This window comes from Phascolarctos cinereus, unplaced genomic scaffold (genome assembly GCF_003287225.1).
Source record: "Phascolarctos cinereus isolate Bilbo 61053 unplaced genomic scaffold, phaCin_HiC Scaffold_1;HRSCAF=81, whole genome shotgun sequence".
Lineage (NCBI taxonomy): Eukaryota > Metazoa > Chordata > Mammalia > Diprotodontia > Phascolarctidae > Phascolarctos > Phascolarctos cinereus.
This window is the reverse complement of record NW_027555514.1, coordinates 110663682-110676155: the sequence shown is the minus strand read 5'-3', so window position 1 is coordinate 110676155 and position 12474 is coordinate 110663682. Positions and strand designations below refer to the sequence as shown.

At 37.0% G+C, this 12474-nt stretch overlaps 1 protein-coding gene across 2 annotated transcripts in view; it reads left to right on the top strand.

The window, feature by feature from the left end:
* Positions 1-12474, top strand: part of EXOC4 (exocyst complex component 4) — an 860605-nt gene that overhangs the window by 100614 nt on the left and 747517 nt on the right. The gene's annotated exons all lie outside the window — the stretch shown is intronic.

Below are 12474 nucleotides of genomic sequence, written 5' to 3'. Positions count from 1 at the left end.
GAGAGAGAGAGAGAGAGAGAGAGAGAGAGAGAGAGAGAGAGAATTGTAGAAGGTGTTGAGGGGAAGGGGATTAAAATTAAAAATGGAAGTTTCATACAAGAGCCCTTAATACAGAGTAGGTCCCTTTCATTTAATCAGTATTGTTTGCTAGGAACTCTTAAAAAATATGGAAAAAGAGGGGTGATTTTCCTCACAGTATGTAGATCAACCTGTGATACATAACTGACATCTTATTGTCATCTTTTTAAGAAAATGCAGGCTAGTTGAGGGCTATTCTTGAGTGTTGTGTGGTTTTGTCTTTGTATCTCTAGCCTCATTTGGTCCTTGGCACATAGAAAGGACTTCAGAAATGCTGTTGTATTGGACTAAGTTTCAGCTTCTCAATCATGAGACTTCAAATGAAGCAACATTTCTTTTTCCTTAAATTCATGTATGCAGTCTAAAAGCCCCTGGGTTCCCTAAAAAAATTTATTAAGCACTCAGAATTTTGAAACAAAGTTTTTCCTCCTTTCACATTTTAGATTCCCTATTTAGAATCATATTTAAAAATATTTCAGACATTAATTCTCATGAAAACCTTTTTTGGGGAGGGGGAAGGAGGAAGGGAAAGGGTAGAAATGGTAGGAAAAGGGATTAAAAAAGAAAATAAAGTTTCAAAAGTCTGAATTAATTAATAAATTACTGGCAGTAGATAGGTAGTGGCATATGCCACTCTTAGCTTTCTTAGGTCATTCATGCTGTAACAGGGAGAAACTGGGAAAGATTCTGAATTTGATTTTGCTTGCGCTTGCCCCTCCCCGCCAATTGATTGAGTTCTAGCAAAGACCTATTTGATTCCCTGTTAACAAACACTCCCATACATTGGCTTGCTATCTACCCTCTTGCTCCGAGTCCCCAGATAACTGCATTGAGCTTTCATAGGGAAATACATGACTAAAGTATATATTGGAAATAAACAAAAGGGCATAAATCAATAGCTTTTTCACAGAACTCATTACAGTGCCCTTAAAAGCACACTATCTTTCACAATATTTTAACTTCCTCCTCCTGCCTTCTGTAAGCCCCCCCCCCCCCAATTCACAAGTGGAAATTACTGCACCAGAAGTGGATTTTCAGTAGACTGCCCCAGGAAATAATAAATGTTCCTGTACAAGGAATGAGTCAGCAAGAGTTTTTATTAGTTTTGTCAGTATTTAAGATGGCTCTTGTCGGCAGGACACATTGGACACTAACTAGTGAACAAGCTGTTTACCGTGGTTTCTGGTCTGTAATATGACCCCATCTTGTAAAATATACAACTCCCACCTTTGTTCTCAAAAAACCTTCTGTGACCACATAAAATAGTGGAGAACTTGTACATTTTTCTTTGAGAGATTGGAATTTAAATTCTTCAGTTATTTTTATTGAAGCTGATCATTTTGATCTAGTCTCCTATAGTACTGTGGTACCACCCAATTTTAGCTTAATGGATAGTGTCTATTTCTAAGGTGATTTGAGATTTGGCTAATAATGGATATTTAAGGCTGGTTTGATAGTCTAACATTGTCAGAATTATATTTGTGAGAAGCTTACGTTCATGATTTCTTGATTTTATCAACTTTGACTCTTGTGGAGAGGAATAGCCCTTGCTTTATAAATAATTAAAACCCCTAAACCTGGCACCTTGTAATATAGCTAAAGAAACCCTAGTACTAATCTCTAACTATAAGAATGACTCTTTCTATATTCTAGCCTTAAGAAAAACTGAAGAACAGCACGTGAAAACACACTCCCCCCCCCAACCCCCACCTCTGAAACAGCCTCAAAGTAGATCCAAATATAGTAATTTTCCCTAAGGGCATCATTGTAGAACATAATCTCATTAAATACAATCTGGTTGTGATGCATTACATCCATGTTTGCATCTGTCTTTATGTAAAGGGAGTTAATGTTGCATGCTGGTTTTCTGGAAATGCATAAGAGAGCAAGGTAGTGAATCATCTTGGTTTAGATTCCTTTGGAGGCAGGACAGTTTTTTCAACCAGTTTTCACTCAGTTAAGAAAACCACTCATTAATATAGTTTGCTTCTAAAAATTTCTGTTTCTTGTTTTTAGTGGAAGTCCCCCTCTCCACTATTCCTTCAGTGTCATCCTGATTCTGTCAGCTATCTGTCAACTACCAGGGTCTTTTCTGGAGAAAACTTTAGCATACCGTTGTTGCTATGAAAATAAACATTTGTATATGATGTTTCCATCTCAGTGCAGCCATGACCACCTGCCTCGTGTTTTCTCCAAAAGGCCTTGCCTCTGACTTTGCAATTCTACCATCAGTTTCTCCAACCTCAGCTATCTCATTCTTTTCCAAAATAAGTCTAGTGACTTTGGCATTTCCTGTTTTGGAAGAAGCTTTATTTCTAAAATTCTTACTGAATTAAGATTGACTTGGGGAAATATTTAAAGGTACAAGGGAAAAAAAGTTTATCCTATAGATGTAGAGATCTTCCAAGAATAGGAAATGGAGAGAGTAGAAGAAATAGACTATTAAAGTTATGACTAGTACATGAGGAAACCACTGTTTATCTCTGAAATTATTCTCTTTAAATATATTTTAAAATTTTCTGAAAGCAAAAAATATTACCCTTTTGAGAAAGAGCCAGAGACCTGCTATACCTGATTAAAGAAACCTATTCGATGTTGATTAGACATTCATTGAAGGGGAATTGAATAAGTGAAAAGCATGTCTACCAAGGAAATCCTTTTCTGATTGTAGAGAGATCAGTATTGGATTTTTACACAGACTCAGGGGACTTCATTCTTATTTATTTCATTTTTTTAAACTCTGAATAACTAAAGATACAGAAACTAATAGGGGAACTGTGGGTGCAGGGTAAGGTGGTTTAAAGCCCTCCCTGATAATAGTAGAAATCCATTTCTCATTTATATACAGAAAGATCAGATGGGACACTTCAGAGCTTATTAGGAGTCCTGAGGAAGCAAATTACAACCTCCCCTTTGATAAGTTACAAGCAAGTTTAAAGTTTAAATCAAAGAAACTGGAAGCTTTGAGGCACATTTCCTGGTCAGCTTCTGATTCTAAATAAAGCTTCAGGATAAGTTTTCTGATTAGGCCTAGGACTTAAAAAGCAGGATTAGATTAAGCAGAGACTTATAATAGTTAAAATTTCATGGTAGAGCAATACCATATTGTACTTTGGAGTTTTTATTTCTTTAATTCTATTCTTATTCTTCTCTCTCATTGTTTATTCTTAATAAATTGTGATTGTATTAGATTGCAGCTGGGAGATGTTACACTACCAAATTGTTTGCAGGTACAAAAGACTGTCTCTTTAATAGCAGTATTCTCCCAGTGTTCCTTTATGAGGGCAATCCTAGAACACATAGCATAGAATGGAAAGATGCATGGTGGGCCTAAGTAGGCTGCACCATGTTACCAGGGATGATTACTGTTTGAGAAGTGACAGAAAAGGCATTATTTTACACAGAGGTCACTGGAAAACAAAGTGGTCCTATCATATAGCAAGAATGAGAGACAAAATTTGGATATCTAGAGGGGTACGTTACTACCCTCAATATACTAAAAGATTGAGTGGAAAGCCTCCACTGTGATGGTTTGAACCTCTCTGAAGGATTCATGGGAAGGCATGCACAAGGACTAGACAAAGAGAAAGCATGGAAGAGTTGTGATCAATATTGATGGGAGGGACCACTCACAATGATGTAATAGAATAACCAAAATTAAATATTGAAATAAAATTTGTTTTTATTAAGGTATATTACTTTTGTAGAAAAGAAATATTAGCCAGATGAAAATTGCAGGCATAGTGCTCAAAAAATGTGTAATTTGAGTAGTCCTAATCTTTGAAAATTATAATAGTGTCTTAATGTGAAAATCACAAAGGTGAGTGGGAGTTAGTAAAACAGCATATGGGGCAGGCATTGAAACCAAGAGCATTTAAGTTATAAGATGACTTTATGCAAGGGGAGTTTATGCTTGTTTCATATTATGAAGGAGTATGGCATGTATGGTCTCAATTTTGCCATTGTATGTTATAGCTTGGTTTCTCCTAGGGTTCAGGTATTTATCTTATTCCTTGATCCCAGAGTTAAATGGAAAGACCTTTAGTGGAATTTCAGCTGTGATCTACCTTGGAAATATTTCTTACTGTAAAGGACTGAATAAAAATGGTTGATATCTGAGATAAGTAAATGGTTAGAGAATACCTAGCAGTCTTGGAGGTCACTGCGTCCACATGAATTACAGTCTTGGTATTGAAAGAAATGACAGTTATGAGATTTTTGAGCCATTGTCAATGATTTGTGAAAGTTCTTGGGGAACCAGAGAAGTACTGTAGGTATGGAAGAAGGCACATGCTGCACAGATTTATTTTTTCTTAATGGGAAAATAGTGGAGTTTTCCAACTCCAGTGAACTTGTCTTTGATTCTTGGTAAAATTTTGGATCATATGATTAAAGAGATAATGAATGAACATTGAGACAAGGAGGAGCCATGATCACAAAAAACTAACTTGGTTTTGTTAAATACAGACAATGGCAAATTTATATCAAGATTTTCTTTTTTTTTCTTTTGATGGGGTTACTAAATTACTATTTGAGAAGAGTGTGGATGTAGTTTATTCATGTAACGTTTTGGATTTCAGCAAAGAAATTACAAGGTTTCTCCTATTTTAGTCAATAAGAATAGTGTGGACTTCATCCCAGTCTCTGCTGCTCCATTTGAACAAGTACTTGCATCTCCTTCCCTTGCTCCTCTCCCCAGATTTGTGACGTCAGCATACCTCCCACCAGCAGGCTAAAAGAAGAGTGTTTATGATGGTGATAATTTGCTTTCAAAGGTTTATGGACTCCTAATTAAGTGTCGTGGTGCCAAGGAATAAATTGTTTCATGCAATGTAGGCTATTAGGCAGAGGTGCATTGAAATTTACAATAACCAGACAATCGAATTCAAAATAAAGTGGAATCTATCTTGTATCCCACCCCAGACAGGATTTGATGTCTTTTATATCTTAGTGATGACCTCCAATAAGATCCATTAGTCTATATGATCCTTGAGAGCAGAGACTATTTTTGTTTTTGCCTTTCATTGTATCCCCAGTACTTAGTACAGTGACTGGGACGTAGTAGGTGCTTGCTTAACAAATACTGCTTTTCTTAACTTGGTTTCATTTTAGAGACAGGCCAGTGGTATAGACCTCACGTTCCTGGGACAGCATTATAGTGAAGTTAAAGCATGTATCTAAAGAGAAATTTGGTAAAGATTCCTTATAATGCTTATTAGACCTGCAACAAGCATAAGACTTATTTTTGTTCAAGTATAATAGCATTTTCTTTCATCATCTTTTCAGCAATAAGCATTTTTCTTTTAAATATCTGAATATCCTGTTGAAGATATTTGTGGAATTGGTTATTTTAATTTAAGGAAGAATAGTTGAAGAGCAGCATTGAGGTAAAGTCTAGAAGAATTTGCCCTTGTGGCCTCATGTAGCCATTCTCAAGCAGTGCATGTAGCACCTGGACATGCTTGGAATCAGGAAGATCCTGAAGGTAATTTAGATGACTAGTTAATTTGAATCAAAGCAAGCGAGGGGAGCAAGCAAATTTAACTTCAGTGATTATGATTCCATTTGATTAAATCTCTACTTTTGATTGCATGTGCCAGTGAAAATGTGCTTTAAATATACTTAAGAACCAAGGACAGGAGGGGATGAATAGTATGAACAAGAAGATACACAGATGAAAACCTATATTCTGAAACCCCAGTCCATTTTCATAATGTTTACTGAGATATTTTTAAAAGACAAATAACAAAGTTACGTGATTTTAGAGAAGGAAGGGACTTTGGAGACCTTCAAGTCATAGTATTATAGGTCTAGGCCCAAAAGGGTACTCATCTGTTACCTAGCCCATTTTCGGTCATAATACAGGTGAGGAAACTGAGACTTGGAGAGGTTGTTACTTGACCTGTCACTTCATAAATGTGAAAACAGAGACTTATAGAGATTCTGTAGCTCAGGGTCACGTAGCCAGTGAGTGACAGAGTTAGGGCAAATAACATGTCACATTTGTATCACATTTTCCTCACATGCATTCTGAAGTATAGGTAGTGTAGGTATTATTATCACTAATTTTTATGTAATGAAACTGAAGCTCATGGAGATTACCTGTCTGTGTATCTAGAAAGTAAATGGCAGAAACTAGGTCTTCTGATTTTCATTTGGGTGCTCTTTCCCTTATGTCAAGCTGTCTCCTCATTAAAAAGAAATATTTCTTTACATCTTGGGGAGTAAACACAGAGAACTTGTTACCTTGAGACATAATTCAATTTCATAAACATTTATTAAGCACCTACTTTGTGCAAGGTACTTAGTGTTGGGAATACAAATTCAGAGATGAAATTGTCTTCAAGGAGTGTGGTAGGTGTCAAGGTGTTGTATTTGTGGCTAGAGAGCTCAACCACGTAGGATCTTCAGCAGTTCACTTACTTCTGGATTTCAGTTCCCTCATCTATAAAATGAGGGGTAAATGAGATGATTTCTCAATTACCTTCCAGCTTTAAGCCTGAGATCCTAGCTTACATTCTATTACAAGTTAAATCTAGATCAATTATTGAAAAGAAAACCAAAATGTTCATGGTAGATTCTTAGTGGTCTCAGTTAGTAAATGAAGGCAGGTTCATGTATAACCTTCTAGATCTAGTTTGCCTCAGACGTCCCATCCAGCCCCCTCTCCTCTATGGGTCTGACCATTGCTCCTGGCCTGTTCATCCCCCTCTCCTCCCTACTCCCACCCCATACCTCTTGCTCTGGGAAGAGAAACCAAACTAAAACTACCAATAGTCTTGAAAAGGGCATGATGGTCACCTCTTTGGCTGCATTCAACATTTGTATGTCTCACCAGATCAGACTTCCTTCCCCTCAAACACCACTCCTCTGGGGTGTGTGTGTGTGTGTGTGTGTGTGTGTGTGTGTGTGTGTGAGAGAGAGAGAGAGAGAGAGAGAGGGAGAGGGAGAGAGAGATCTTGTTAGACTATGAGTTGCTTGAGGACTGTTTGACTTGTTTGTGAGCATTCTAGCACTAGCACTGTGCCTGTCATATTGCAAGCACTTGATAAATGCTTTTCTATTCATTTGTCATGGACAGAAACTTTGACATTCTCCAACAAACTTCCACTTGGCCCCACAGCAGAGGATAGGCTGTTCTACTGTAACAAAACATACATATATGTTTCCCCAAATTACCATGCTATGTAAAATCGAACAAAAAAAATCAGCAAGTTTATGGGGAAGATGGGGTTAGGGACACGATGCTCAGAAACTTCATCAACAACATTTTTTTTAAAGCAGTCCAATGAAAGTGGTCACACAGTTTTTTAAATGTTAAATGGTTAAGAAATATATAAATGCTACAATGATTAGTGGCTGTGTCCATGGCCTTGGGCTGCTACTGTGCCTGCACCTGGGCTGTGGAAGCAAGTTAGGCAGGGCAGGCCAGAGCTCTAGCCAGAGGCTGTGGCAGAAGGAGTAGGACTGCTATGGGCCAGCTCTTCTCTGCTCCCAACCCTTGCTGTGCCAGAAGATACACCATAAATACGGCACTTAATCTCAACAAAGGCCTAAAGAGTGCTTGTGGAAGTGACCACCGGAAGGGTTGCAGCTTGTCAGTTACTGCAAAGTGGTCCAGTTGTCTGTATTCTCAATGTTTCTCATACAGAAATTCAAGTTATGCTCAAAATGTTTCCTCATATATCACTTGCATCGGAACAAAGTCATGTTTTTGAAACACACATTATAGCAGAACTGCCTGTACTAATACAGAGAGAGCAGTGGCCTAAGTCATTATTACATTTCATAAATTGTGATATATTTTCAGCACATTTTCCCTCTGCCTACAATAATCACATTTTATCAGTTTGAATTCCAAGTTAGAGACCAGACCAATAAAGAAAGTATCGATAGAATCTACTTAGTGAATCGTTTGATAATCTCATTCAAGTGCTAACCATCGCATTGCGTCAAGTCATATTTCTTCCTTTGGTGGATAGTGAGAGCTGCCTCAGGACTTGTCACTTTCTGGCTGAGCATTTGCTAGATATCACGATAGGGAAAGTGTTCCCGGCTCAAGCGCTTCTGCAGACTGAATCCCACTTTTTCACCCCGGGTGCCTGCTTGGCTTAGGTCCTTGATCCTGAGAGGGGAGTGCTTGTGTAGAAAGAAATTCCCACCTTGATAGTGTTAGATGGTTATGTTGTGTGTAGTTTGGAGTAGATTCATTGTAAGAAAAGGGGTCAAAGAGGACAAAGACCAGAGAAAATAAAGTCATTTAGTGTAGTGAGTTCATGTCACTGTCTTTTTAAAAAATTTAATATTCTTTTTGATATTAAGTTTATCTTTTAAAATTTATTTTATTTTCAATTCACAGAACAAAAAAAGCATGTCCATAACCTAGTATAATAAAAAAATGATTGTACATGAAACTGCAAATTTACCATGTATAACTTGCTATTCCCTGCAAATATTTAACAAAGTTATCATGTTAATTTATTTTTTTCTTTTTTTCTTCCCTTCCTTCTTCCTTCCCCCCCCCTTGCCCTAGAGATGGCTACCATTATACACAAATAGATACATATATAAAATTATTTTATACATACTTATATTTTTCAATTTTTTTCCCCTCTGGATGCAGATAGCATCTTTCTTCATATGTCCTTTATTTTTAATTTGTGTATTTATAATAATCAAAATGACTTAGTTGGTCAAAGTCATTCTTTTTTTTTTGCTCAAAGTCATTCTTAAAACAATGTTGCTGTTACTGTATACAGTATTCTTTTGGTTCTGCTCACTTTGCTCTTCATCATTTCATGCAAGTCTTTCCATGCGTTTCTAGGATTATCGAGCTCATCATTTCTTACAGCATAATAGTATTCCATCACAACCATACACTACAACTTGTTCAGCCACTCCCCAATTAATGGGGATCCCTGCAGTTTCCTTTTCTTTGCCACCACAAAGAGAGCTGCTATAAACATCCCATTCACATTCCAAGTTATAATTACTAATTGTGAATTTCCCTCCATATTATTTTTATTTACGATTTTCTTTCTCAGCCTCTCTTTTAACCATAGCTCTATTACCTTATCTCATCACCCTCCCACCCCTTCCCATAATATTAGGTGTAGGAGGGATATCTGTGCTTTCACTGGTATAGGAACTTGGTGAGGAAACTTCCTCTACAAGTGAAAGTCAATACCTAATTGTCTAGAACATTAAGCAGCTAAGTGATTTGACTGGAGTACGTAGCTAATATGTGTCAAAGGTGGTACTTGATCCAGGGTCTTGCTGGCTTCATAGTCAACCCTGTCCAGCCTGCCTTGCTGCCTCTCAGTTATCATTATAATAACTCCATTTAGTTCTAAGGTTTATGTAGAGCTTTTCTTTAAACAAAGCTGTGATATAGTGAAGACAGCAAGCATATACTAATGCTTACTATGTGACAGGCACTGTGCTAAGCACTAGGAATGCAAATATAGAAGCAGGAAAAAAAAAAGAAAAAGCTCCTGCTCTTGAGTGTATATTCTAATGGGAGAAGACAACACACAAACAAAGAAACTGAAAAGGATGGAGAAGGAAGAAGTAAGAGGAAGTCCTGAGTGTCAGGAGTGGAGCCTGGAGACTAATGAAGGTGAACATGGCTCAACTGGGTCCATCCTTAAAATTGAGGTTCTGAGATCACCTGACCCTCAGAGGAAGGGGCTCTAAGAGCAGCGGCATCTTCTGGCATGAGAAGCCTGCTGGAGTGGAGAGATATTCCTGGCTGAGAAGGCTGCTGGGACCTGGTAGAGAAAGAAGTCTAGAGTCAGGAGCAGAGCCTGAGAATAGAGGTAGTATATGTAGTAGAATCTCCACTTTACCGATGAGGACTGGGCCTATAGCATACAGCTAGAAGGCCTCAGGGTCAGTACTCTAATCTGGGGGTGATCTAATCCTCACTCTTAAATTCATTGTGCCACACACATATGGTACCTTATTTGGTCCTTTTAACATCCTCTGAAATAAGAAATTCAGTTATTTATCATCTCCCATATTACATGGGATTCTTTGAATGTAAATGTAAGGTTTAAAATCCAGTTACTGATCTTTTTCTGTTACACTTATGAGGCATCTGTGTACTCAGTGAAATTAAATTACTTTCAAGAGGTCACATGGATTGTGGTGCAGAGAAGACTAGAACTCAGGTTTCCTGTTTCTCAGAACAGTGTTCTTTCCATTAAACCAGGATGTTTCTTGTATTTGCGAAGATTACTCTGCTTACTGCCCCTAGAACATTTACTTATTTTCCCCAAGAGTGATAATACGTTTCCTTACATCCATCCTCATTCTCATGTAGTGCTCATTGTGATTAGGTATAGGCATTTGTGAGAGGACTAGTTATGATTAATGTTGCAACCTGTGGCCATGAAACTGAATAAAACTAACTTACATTAACTCACAAGCCATTGACCTTGGTGTCTTCGGAAATTTCTTCTGACAGACTCAGTTGGAGTCTCTGTAGAGCCCATGTTAGAGCAGTTTGATTGAAAGTGCAGGGACCTAGGTTTATTTCCCAATTTTAGTCACTGATTTGCCACATGACCTTAGGAAAGTTTGTTGGTTTCTTTGTGACTCAATTTCATTACCTGTAACACAGGATGTTTTATGGTATGGCATGCTTTCAAAGTGCTGTGAGCTAAAGTATGGGTGGGGAGAGAATACAATGTAAATATATAAAGCCATTTAAAAATTATTGATATAGAGACTAGAAGGGATATTTAATTTGAGAACAAAAACCAGAGTGACAAAAGATAAGTTAAGTTTTAAGGCAAAGATATAGGATTGTGCTGTTGTAATGTAATAAAATATATTAAAGGCACTAGAAAGAGGAAAGGGAGGCAGAGAGAAGAGTGTGCTGAAAAGAGATCTTTGTGCTTCTTTTCAGAATTGCCCTGTTGTAGGGCTGGAGGGGAATTTAAAAGGTTTTCCATGCCAGCCCTCTTCATTCAAATGATATTGTGCTCAAACCATTTCAGACAAATGCCAGTTTATCATATTCCTGAATATCTTTAGGAAAGAAAATTGAGTAGTTTTTCTGTTACTCTAGTAATATTTAAAAAGAACCAACAAAAGTTATTCCTATGTCTAAATTATATTACCTTGCTGGAATTTAAGTCTGTTTCATAGTCTTCATATTTTAGAAGAGGAGGGAGACTTAGAAGTCAGCCAGTCTAATTTTGTGCTTTTACAAATGAGGAAAGTACAGCTCAGAGAAGTTATGTGACATCCTCAAAGTTACACAACTAATTAATTACATAGCTTAGATTAGAACCGAGGTCTCCTGACTTGCACTCAAATCCTTTGTACGTCATCCCATTCCATCTCTCAGGAGCAATTTCCCCTTGTCTGTTTCTGAGTGGAGATGGAGGCTGGTGATTATGTTTTCCATATTGTCTCTTCTCTTTTTACTTAAAGACCTATTAATGAATTATTGCCATTAGGAAACTCAATATACTTGAAAATAGGCATTGTGTAACCTTTTAGATGATTAGTGACCTATACTCTTTTTGAAGTGAAAAGTAACTGCTGAGTAGTCAGTATCATTGATGTATAGTGAGGATATGGTAGGAACAGCTAATTCCATTGTTTCATAATCAATTTATTTTATAATTATCATGTAAGATCTGAGCTCAGGGTTCAGTATTATTGCACGTTTCTGGACTTAGCAGTAGAGGAAAACTCCTTGGTTATTGTCTTTGCTTGTCAATAGGAAAGTAGAGAACCCTGAAATTAAGTTCTCAGTAGGTATATAGTAGAACTGAACTGATTTGTACCTCATGCATATTTTTCTTTGTGACCAAGTCAGACATGTTTTTGGCTGCGGCACTGCATTTTCTGGCCGAGTGATTAATTCAAGGTTCCTTCGTTGCTAAATTTAGATTTAGGGGATTTTTTTCTCCTTACCTTACATATTAAGCATTTTTCACGGTTTGATAAAGTGTCTTTAGACCTTACATACTCTTCTTGTCTTTTTCTTTTTAACCATCCACACATATTCCTTAAAAACATCTCCTTTCCACCATTGTGCTTGTTTTTTTGTTTTTGTTTCTGTTTTTGGCTTTGTTTTGTTTTGTTTTAGTGGAAGGAGACACCTAAGGATTAGATTTTATAGTGAAAGTACTTGATACAAACAAAAAAAATTTGTGATATTAATGAAAGGAAATTAATAGATTTAACTTTCACTCTTCAGAACCAGAGAATCAAAGATTGATTTTTTAGGATTCCTTCTTTTTCTATCTTACCTCCTTTTCTTTCATATTCTAGAGAGATTTTATTAGAGTATTGAAGTTAAGTGTATATGCTACCCACATTCTTCAGCTTACAGATATTTTATATGTTAATATTTAGATGAAGTAAGTAGGTTCTTTA